Source organism: Eupeodes corollae, chromosome 1, assembly GCF_945859685.1.
Source record: "Eupeodes corollae chromosome 1, idEupCoro1.1, whole genome shotgun sequence".
NCBI classification, from domain to species: Eukaryota; Metazoa; Arthropoda; class Insecta; order Diptera; family Syrphidae; genus Eupeodes; species Eupeodes corollae.
The window spans coordinates 209155580-209167338 of record NC_079147.1 but is presented as its reverse complement, the minus strand read 5'-3'; positions in this window follow the sequence as shown (position 1 = coordinate 209167338).

Here is an 11759-nt window from a genome sequence, read left to right as displayed (position 1 = left end):
GTCGTCAAAGATTATGAATATAATGTTATTGATAGTTTATTAGCCTTAAATATGTATCAAATCAACAATATTTATAATTCTATTGGTCGTATTTTGGATTAAGTTTCTATTCATAATTGCTTGAAACTCAATGTAATGAACCATCTTATAAAATATTACAAAATAGCATTCATAGCAATTCAGTTGAAAAAGTTTTTAATTTTTTCGTTTTGAATTAATCTAAATCGAAAAATATTTAACAATTGTATGATTTTAAAAAAGCTGATTATAATTCCATAAAAACTTATTTAAACACAGTAGATTGGCAACATATCTTAAGCGGTAAAGCCACTAAACAAGCTTTTATTCTGTTTCGGAACATTTTAGATTCAGCGGTTTCTTCCTATGTTCCTAAAACAACTTTATTTAGAAGTTCAAATAAACCTATTTGGTTCAACAAAAGTATATCAGGACTGACAAATGTCATGATTGAACTTAATTAAATTAAAAAATCTTCAATTCATTTAAATGAACAGTTCAAACAAATTAGAAGGGAGTATGAGTTTTTGAAAAAATTTGTATACAATCAATCAAGAGTTTTTGGTCATTTATTTACACGAAAAAAACTCAACTGGGATTCTAGCCAGCATGCCTTATAAAAAGAGGCTGGGATGCGACCCACACTGATAACTTCCCATCCCGTCTGCCGATTTGTCTTGCTTAAAAGTTTGTCTATATGTACTCGTATCAATTTTTACCAAATTTGCGTACTATTTTTTGTAGATTTTATTTTTTATGAAAAAACGGACTGTTGGATTTTTATATAAAAATAACTGAATATTGAAAACAAAACTTTCTGTGAATTAAAATAAGTTTGAACAGAATATTTTTAATTTTTGAAAAGCTATTTGAGTCGAAAGTAAATTTTTACCAAGTTTTAGTATTGTTTTTTTTAGAGTTTTATTTTTTGTAAAAAAACTGTCAATTCGATTTTTCTCAAAATGTGTCTTAATGTTGAAAACAATATTTCTTATAAGAAAAAATTAGTTAGAAGCTATTATCTCAAAGTTTTTGAAAGATATTTGAGTCAAAAATAATTTTTTACCAACTTTTGTTAATTTTTTTTCGGTTTTTAATTTTTTGTAAAAAAACTGTCAATTCGAGTTTTTTCAAACTTTAACTGAATGTTGACAACAAGATGTTTTGAAAGATAAAAGTAAATTAAAGCCAATATCTCAAAGTTTTGAAAAGATATTTGAGTCGAAAATCAATTTTTACCAATTTTTTTTTAGGTTTTTATTTTTTGTAAAAATAACATTTTTCAAAATGTTGAAAACAATATTTCTTAAATATAATAATATTTCTTAAAAAGATAAAATAAGCTTGAAATAAATTTGAAGTTTTTGAAAAGATATTTGAATCGATATTTAATTTTTACGAACTTTGAGTAATGTTTTTTTTCAGATTTTTATTTTTTATAAAAAAAACTGTCAATTAGGTTTTTCTCAAAATTGTATCAGATGTCAAAAACATTATTCTTCGTTGCACAAAATTGTTTTAGAGATGAAATCATATTTCAGTCGTAAAATTTTGGAGGTGACACATTTTTTTTTTCAGTTTTATTGATTTATAAAAAAATACCTGTTTAGTATCATGTTACAATATATTATATAAAATTTAATTCAAGTATCTAGCGTTTTTGGTTCGTAAGATATTTAGGGTTAACCAACATTTTTACCTTTTTTTCAAACTGCTATGGTAAAAAAACCACCCACGCAATTTTCTTGAGAGCCCTTTTTGCATCTTTCTGCCTTATTATCTGTGTGACAAAATTTATTTGAAATCGATATGTCTTCTGGTTCTTGAGCTATGGAGGACGAAAAAACGTCGCGAACGTACGGACGTACGAAGTACGTACACACACACGCACAGCCATATTTCTAAAAATCTTTTATTTCGACTCTAGGGACGTTGAAACGTCGAGAAATGTCAAAATTTTCAATTTGACAAATCGGTCCCATTACAATAACTTCCTATGGGAAGTTAATAATGTGTGGTCCGATGATATAAATATAATTTCAAATAACTTTGCATCGTTGTTTTAATTTAATCTCAAAATTAATTTCATATTAAATAATGCTAACACAATATATTCGGATTATGTGGTTGATATTGGTAATTTGCAGTTATCTGTAGACAATGTCTTACAAGTTCTTTTATCTCTTGAAAAAAGTTTTTCAATTTTCCACCAATTCTTTTAAATACTTGTGCCAATATACTTGCTATACCACTTTGAATAATATTTAACCTTTCTTTAAGTAATGGTGAGTTCTTAGATGAATGGAGAAATACTCTATAATAACTCCCCTTCATAAGTCAGGTACAAAAAGTTCGATTGAAAATTACAGACCAAATTGTATAATCTTATTCACAATAACATTTCAGTTTACCAACATGGTTTCTTCAAAGGTAGATCTACTACTACATATGTATCAATATTTTAAAATTTGTGTCTATCACAGATGGAAATGCGATCTCAAGTCGACACACACTGATTTTGTAAAGGCTTTCGACTGCGTTCAACAAATTGTTCTCTTAAAAAAAGTATATAGATTTCAGTCTCAGCTCCTAATATGAATAAAGAGCTATTAGGTTGGTGAAAACAGGTGGTAAAAATTGATAATGCTTTGTCTAAGGAAATTATAAATTTGTCGGGTATTCCTCAAGGTAGTCACCTTGGACCACTTCTTTTTATCATTTTTATTAACGACCTACAATTACATCTTACTTTTTTCTAAATGTCTTCGATTTGCTGAAAATTTGAAAATATTTAGTTCCATAAATTCACTTAACGGTGCAAAAAAAGTTCAAACTGATTTAAATAATTTAATTAAATGGTGTATAGTAACAATAATAGAAATGTAGCGTTGTGACATTTTTTAGAAATCACAGTCCATTATATTATAATTATAAACTTAAAAACGGCATTTCACAAAGACTTGATAGCCATAAGGATCTAGGCGTAATCTTCGATTCTAAAATGAATTTCTAACATCACATAGACATAGATGTGATCTCAAAACCAAACTCTATGCTAGGGTTTGTTTTTCGAAATTCAAAAGATTTCGAAGACCCCCTATACATTAAAAGCTCTTTATTCTAGTCTCGTCCGACCACGCTTAGAAAATCGTACCTACTGTTATATGGAGCCCTTTTACCTCGTCTAGCATTTGTCGTATAGAAAAAGTTCAAAAAAGGTTAACAAAGTTTGCATTACGAAAAATATTTGGTTATTCAAATGTTCCATCCTATGAGACGAGGTTTATTTTAATTGATCTAAAATCTCTTTTGCTTTTTATGTCTTGAATTTTAATATTGACTGTCCAGTTTTGTTATCTATGTTTTTTATTTATGCGCCTTTTAGAAACTTGCGCCTTCGTGACTGTGATATTTTAAATGTTCCTTGCAACAGTACTAGCTATGCTAAGTATAATCCTATTACAAGAGCTTGTATGGATTTTAATGAATATGACTTTGCAATTGATTTTAATATTAATAGAAATGTTTTGAAACATAAGTTAGTAAATTTGTTATAATGCTCTAATTAAATTATGTATTTTATTTTTATGTTATGCATGATAATTATTAGTCTAAATGGCGTGTGTAACTTTTAAGACGAATAAATAAATACAAACAAATTAAAAGCTGATGAAAAAGTAATAAGAGCTCTAATAAAGAAATCAACGATTAATTTATAAAAGCTCCTTGACTGCTTTATGATTGAATTAGACCGAAAAAGTTGTAAATTTAATTGACGTTTATTTGCCAATTATTTAAATCATCAAAACTTAACTCTGAACTATGAACAAGTATGTGTCCTTCAAAATCAAATATATCTCACAAAAAGGATCACTTAACATTCCCCCGAAATGACATCGTACGACTAAATATTGGTCGCATTTACTCGTACCTTTCACAATATAATCTAAAGCAAACTCATTTGTGATTAGTTACCTCGGCAACAAACCCAAACCTGTGACCATAGGAAAAGGATGCTCTCAGCTCAAATTGCAAATACCTCATCAATACCTCACTCGTTTTTATGGTTAGATATAATTCAAATCCATGACAACCGATAGCGTCAAAGTAGAGGTATTAGAAATTCTTCCAGAAGCACCCTCTCTCAAATAATCCTTTCACATCAAATAAAATGTTAAGCCCCATACTTCTCTCTCATCCTTTAATTTAATGAAAGGACAATAGTCAATCATCGGTCACTTCATTGGGGACGACACATCAAAATCAGAATCAGACGATTGATAGAGTCCTTTCATCCTTCGTCCTGTCCAGTCCGGTCCGTTATTGTCGGTCGGTCGGTCATTTGTATAAGTCCCTCTTCTGCTGCTGTGCTGACAGAAACTTTTCACAGAAAAATAAAATTTATAAACCCTTAGTACGTCCGTCGTCACTCGTGAGTCGTCAGTGTCAGCTGAACGAGCTCATGAGTTCAATAGCTTCTCTAATTACCCCATCATGAGGCGAAATTTTATGACACTATAGTCATTAGCGTAGCCCCCGAAATTCACTGGAGAGAGTTTTAATTGAATGATTGATGACAGGCACCGGGATGTCAGGTATTGATTTCAATAATTGCAAAATTTAATTGCTTATCAAACATGGTTTGAATGCTTAAGCAGGCGAACCAAACAGTGACGGTCAGTGGCGGCCCGGTCAGTCGGTGTGGTGAGCGGTCGACGACGATGATGACGCACAGTGGGTGATGCTCCTGCTCTCCAATGGACAGCACCATTCATACCATTCCTCCCATCAGGAAGAACTCTGTATCTGAATTCGATGATACTGATGGTATAGGACTGGAGCTGATTCTGACGGTGATGGTGATGCTGATGCTGATGAGGTGCGTCTGGTGACTGAAATTGAACTTCAGTCCGGAATGTGAGAGATGGGAGCATTGTATGTATACGCATGTTGATGATGACAGTGTTCGGTCATCACATAGCACAACCACGCACCACTCATTGTCTACTGTCCACATTCTGTCCTTCACCACCCTACCTCTACGTCCACTCCACCAACTTTGACCGGTCCGGTCGGTCTGACGACTATCATACCGCAAACGTGCGTACAATTTCGTATGCAAATTCAATGAGCGTAATTTCGCATTCAACCAATATGTGTAGGGTACATGATAAGAGGGTTAAATTTTGGGCCATAACTGGGAGAGTGTTTCAGGAGCGGATTCATTTGGATGGAATTTTTGAGTAAGTGAAAAACTTGTGGATTCGGAGAAAAATGTAAAAAAGCTAAAGATCCAATGAAAACCAAAAAACGATACAAAGAAAACACCGGAATGAAACCATCTAATTTTTAATGAAATAAATTTTAAACTGTTATTAAAAGAGAATTTTGGGAATTGTGCGAATTCATGAAAACTGCAGGTTTTTGGTGAGTCTCAAAGGAGCGAGTTTTTAATTACAGTGAGTTTCTTAATTAATATACAAAACGATTTTAAACAACAGCAGGCCTTCAGAAAATTTTACGAGCCTACATTTCTTGTCCATCATAAATCCATCCCTGGATGCCAGTTCAGGTCCATGCATACAAAACATAAAGGACATTCGGGGGATGATATGTTGATGGAATGCAATTAATGCGTAGAACCGTTTGCATTAAGAGTCATTACGATGGCAACAGGAAAAGTTTCGTTATGCGTTGAGATGTTGTCGACAAGTAGAGGCTGTATATAGTGAGACAGGGAGATGTGAAATGTAATATAATATACGCATAATTGTATAAATTCCCTGCATCATTTGTATGTATCTTTCTGTGTTTTTAAATATATATTTTTTTTTAAATTCTCATCCTTATCAAAACTCTTTCTGTTGGGCACCATACATTGATGATGATGATGATGATGATGATGGTGGTTGGATGAATACTTAATGAGGTTATGGTAATATGCGTGTGCTTCATTAGTGTCCTATTTCTTTATATGGAATTCATCACGTGTCCGTGTGGAATATTTAATTATTTTCAAACAAGTAAAGAAACAAATTCGAAAACTGTTTTGAGTTTTGGAAAAATCTAAGGCACTATTTTTATATCGGGAAATTTTCCTAAATGTTCTATTTTTCTTCCAATAGGTTCATATTTAAATTTACACTGAGACGATAGTACAAAAATTAATTGGGTATTCATGTCAAACAGCATTTTACTATGACTTAAAGCTTAAACTCATTCCGGTCATTAAAAGCAGGATATTTTAAAATCTTATTTTGACGGTAAAAATATTGTCGCAAACAAAATTCAAGTCAAAGTACATAACACAGTATCCATTTGCAAAATTTAATTATATTCAAACAAAATTTCAAACATATGTATAATTGACGACATTTTTAACCTCATTACAATTTAAATACAAATATTTTAATGTCCATTTGTAATTGATACATGTGTATGTTTGGACAGATAAGGCAAAGGAACTTACCATCATCTTTCATAATAATGTAAAACATATAGACATTCGTTTCATATTGAACAAAGTTGCACACATTTACAAAGGATCAGAAGTGGAATCTACCATATAATATTATTGCAGCATCAACTTTAATGTTTATAGATCTTGATATGCCTTAAATATCAAGACATTTTCAAAATTGACACACACAATTTGCACAAAATAACAAACACAAATCATAGCTCCAATACGGAGTTTACTTTATCAGAAGCAAAGCATAAGTCTCTAATCGAAGTTCATAATAATGTATCTACACTGAAAGAAAAACAATTTAAGGTATCACTTATTAAAATTCAAATCATAACTCTAAAAAAATTTGTTCCAAATGATGTTTTTCTTAGCGATGATTTTGAGCAAGATCAGACCCAAAAATTGACAACTGAAAAACGAATAAAGAAACCTACCCGATGTTTTAAGTTCAGCCAAAAACTTACAGATTTCTAAAAGACTTATCAAACCACTTTTAGAGCTTCTTCTTTTATGAGTGCAGTGGGTAAAGTTATACAAAGTGCAGGAAAGAAATGGAATGGGTTTTAAGAAGTCAAAACTCAGTTTCTAATTTCGTATGTTTGAATATTTTTTTTAACTGTGCGCGCACTTAAGGGGTTATGAATACCCTTATAATGATAAAACACAGTGCGAGCAGTTAAGAAAGGAGGATAGGATTAGAAAGGAGAAACCGATGTACATTAGTTTTGAACGTCTGCACATCGTAATAAGTGGGAAATATTGAGCCTTGTAAAGCATTCCACATTCGTGTAGTGCGGCTTAAGAAAGAAATTGGGCTCTAGGGTAAACTGATGGGAATTCCTAGCAGTACTGGTATCACGGTTAAATTATTTAAGGGAAGGAATGCAACTTTCTCTTTCAATAGAGCATTGTTTATAAAAGTAACGAAAAAACAATGACAAGCAAATTTGTTGGTAAAAGAACGATCCCAAATCATTTTAAGAGCTCTTTTTTCAATTCTATCCAGAAGACGCAAGTACGTTATTGGAGCACCAGCCCAAATATAAGAGTTATACTCAAGTTTTAGACGAATAAAAGCTTTGTAAATTATAGCCAGATATGAAGGGGTAAAAACTTCTTGCAACGTCGGAGAAAACCTAATCACTAATCAGCATTTTTGGCCATGTCAAATATGTGATCACTCTACAACAAGTGGTTTATGATGCACATACCTAGGACTGTTAGTTGTCTAATCTCCTCGATGCAAGTATCACCCATGGATAGTGGCATTGGGGGAGGGTTACGCTTTTGTGACAGTAGACACCATTGAGTTTTCGAAGCATTACATTCTACATGGTTTTTGAATCCCTATTGAACAATCAAGATCTAAATTTAATGAGCTTATCATACGCTGCCGTTGGTAGTCCACATCCAAAGAACAAGGATGAGAATCTAATAACGAATATGAAAAGCAGAGGGTACTGTCACCAGCGAAACAATTTAGTGGGTTAAAAGTTTCAGACAAAAGATCATTTATGAATATAAGGAAGAGAGTTGGAGACAAAGCGGAGCCCTAGGGCACACCAGCGTTTATATTGTAGATATTAGATTTGAACCCGTCTAATACTACTTGAATTGAACGGTCCGAAAAGTAATTTCTAACCCAACAGAGAAGAGATTCATCAATACCAAAAGCACGCATTTTCGATAAGAGAGCTTGATGCCAAACTCTATCAAATGCCTTTAAAATATCAAGTGCAATAATCTTACGTTCTCCAAAACGATGTTTAGATTTGTTCCACTGTTTGGTGAGATAAACCATGAGATCACCAGTAGACCTATTGCAACGAAGGCCATACTGCCGGTCATCAAGAAGCTTTTATTCTTCAAGATATTTCTTAAGCTGAAAATTGATCAACGTTTCCATGACCTTGGAAAGAAGGGACGTAAGTGAAATTGGACGATAGTTAGAGGGTGAGGAGGATTCGCAATTTTTAGGGACAGGCTGGACAAATGCAGTTTTCCATCCACTCGCAAAGAGATCAGTAGAATAGGACATATGGAAAAGCTTACGCAGTGGTTTTGATGGCGGGGATATTATTCGGGCCAGCGGGCTTGTGAATGTCAAGATCTTTTAGTACTCTAGCAACTGTACGAGTGCGAAAGAAGATTCGTCCCATGGAATAATTTAAGCTTTCAAGAAGGAATCATCATTCATTGGCAGCATCGAATCAACAGTAAACTGTGCTGCAAGCAAATTGGCTTTATCAATGGAGCTTACAAAAGGAGTGTCATTGGAAACGAGCGTAGAAACTGACACGGTGGGATGTAGATCGGCACGAAGGATTCTCCTCATGCCTGTAACGAATATTTTCTTTTTTACGATCCACATAAGAACGTTTTTAGAATCTTCAACTTTAACCGTGCGGTCTAGGTTTCTTTGCAGCAACTATTAGTACTAACCAGCTGATCCAGACTTCCTAATTTTAGCAGTGTCTTAAAAGCTGAGGTCTTGGCATTGACGAAAGCACCTAGTCCATACACCAAATGTCACCGTCCGTGCTGCTTAGGCCTAACATAAACTAACTTAACTGATGCATACACCAACTCACTGGCTTACCAAACCCAACCAAGAGGCAATACATGTTGCAATCATTTCTACGGGTCTAGAGGCTGGATGGCCTACCTTGTGGGGGTAAAGTAGGGGAAAATTCTCAAGAAATTAGTAAGTTAACTTGTGCTCACCTAAGTGAATATGCCAACAAAATCCTTAAACAATTTCTGGATACAGGCCGTAGAAACTACAACCACGTCTTTGACACTCTATCATGGAAATTATCATAGGTTTTGACTTATTGTATCATTAGTGTGACGGTAACAAAGAACAAACGACTAAACTAACTTAACAGTATAAGAATCACTACACCGAAAAACGCCAAATCCACGCTGTTTCCCTAACTTATATAGAGATGGCGCTTTCCTGTTTCCATTTCTTTATCACACCGTTGAAATTAGAGGGACATGTACTTAGACCTTAATTTCTTGATGAATTGAATTGATGAAAAACTGAAGTATGTGTAGAGCGTTAAAATGCCCAGCCGCCGTTTTAATACCATAAACTCTTTAGATAAATAAATAAATTAGGTGGCGCAACAGTCCATGAAGAACCAGGGCCTAGTGACTTACAACTCTCAAACATTCCTGTGTGCGAATAATGTTGTCAGAGATGGAAGGGACCTACAGTTTATATGCCGAATCCGAACGGCTAATTTGAGAAAGCACTTTTAATGACAAGAATTACTCTTGGAGGATTTGTCAATTCCTCGCAAGAGGCAGTACCCGTGAAAAAAGTTAGGTGGCACAGGCAGGGATTTAACGCAAGACCCCTTGCAGGACAGTCCAACGTACATAAACTATTTAGACCTAAGTTTAAAAACAAAAGAGATTCAAATTTTATGACGAATTTATTTTGGAGAAATAAGCTAAATTAGAGAAATTTCGTTGCATTCAGAAAAGAAATCAGGTCTTTGATTTCCATTTTGGTTATTTCATCAAGACCTTTAAGGAATGTTCTTCCGAAGCCTAACAGGCAGGACATTTACAGAGACAATCCCAGTTTTCCTTTCATATTGGTTTCCGCAAGTACGACAGCGAGTATTATGATGGAAACCCAACTTTACTGTATGCTCTCCTATCAGCCAATGTCCAATATATATTGCACTGACCGTGGCTGTATCATACTTGGGTCTGCAAAAGAGTTAGGCAGGCCGTTTCTTCCTCTACACAATATAGTCCATTAGACTGTTCCAACTGCGGTTGAATTCTGTCAGAAAAACTTGAAAAATTTTGCCTTTCATAGCGCCAAGAGAAATATTTATCCTTTACACAAGTCTTGTTAAACTGCAAGACTCCTTCTTTTTCTTCCAACATTATATCCTGGCTATATGTTGTTTTTTAAAAACTTTAACTACTCTCTACAAATTTGATTGTTCTCTCTGTGTACATATCCCTATTAAAGACCGTTCGTTCTCTTAATCAGCCCAAAAATATCATCCCCCAATCGAAAGCCTCAAACTGGTTGTAATCCTTGGGAATTATTTAATACAATATTTTTGCAACAATATGCAAGCATCCTCACAACAGAAATTGGAACATCAGAATACTCTCTGATTGTTTAACAAGTTATTCCATATACGAAACATCACCATCATCATCTTTATTCTCTCATCGAAAAGTACGCCAAGGGAGGACAAAGAAGGAACTGCAGAAGAAGCAAAAGATGACCGAGCACCAAGCATCAACCCAATAACAGAAATGACAAGCAAAGAAGCATGTTTTTGCCCTAAAATCTAAAATGACCACTTAAATTGCCATAAACAATACTGGGCTACTGATGATGCTTTTCATTTCTGTTCGAAGTGTTGTTTCCCATCATCAGGCCCATCCAGGACTCCCACATTCCAAATATGAAGAACTCCAGCACCTACAACCTATATACACTTATATGTATGATGGTCCAACGAGCAACGATGATGATGATGAGGACAAAGCTGCCGCTGGACAGACAGCTTTTGATCTGATTCATGACACAAACTCACTTTAAGTGGAATCACCATATTAAAATGAATATCACATCCTTGTTGTACTGGTTCTCGTCCTATGAACTGAACTACTGGTGAATGTTGGGATACCTTCCTATGTATTTATATAGGGAGGGCATACTCTTTGATGGTCACTCGCACTTCTTGTTTGCAATGATGATGATGTTGCTTGGTATTTATGCCATGTCAAGGCAGATATCTTGTGTCCTACATAAAAACCAGAAACAGAAGGACTCAAAATTTCTTCCTGATGTCTTTCCTATCTTTATCTTACTCGTCCTCTCCATTCTTCTCCACCCATCTCTACTCTCGCATTGCACTATAAAGTGGAACTTAAAACAGGATTCTTGAAATGGCAGCAACTCAACGATAAGAAGTATATTGTGTGATGTTATGTCATGTTCTATTCGACTATCAAAATTAAAGACACAGAAAGGATCCTTGGAAAAAGCATCTATGTGCATTGTGCAGTGCAACGTTCTAGATGGAAAAGTAAGGAAAATCGTGACTAAAAGGATGATGTGGGTTTTTGGCCACAGAAATAGAACATGAACCCATCTGGACAATCTTCAGATGGGTCTGTGATGGAAGGTTGAAGGTGGTATGTGAAGGGTATCTGTGTTTTATGAAGAGATTGATATTTTGTTTATTTCCAAGGTATAAGTTCGTCGTCCTGGTCTTGGTCTAAGTAC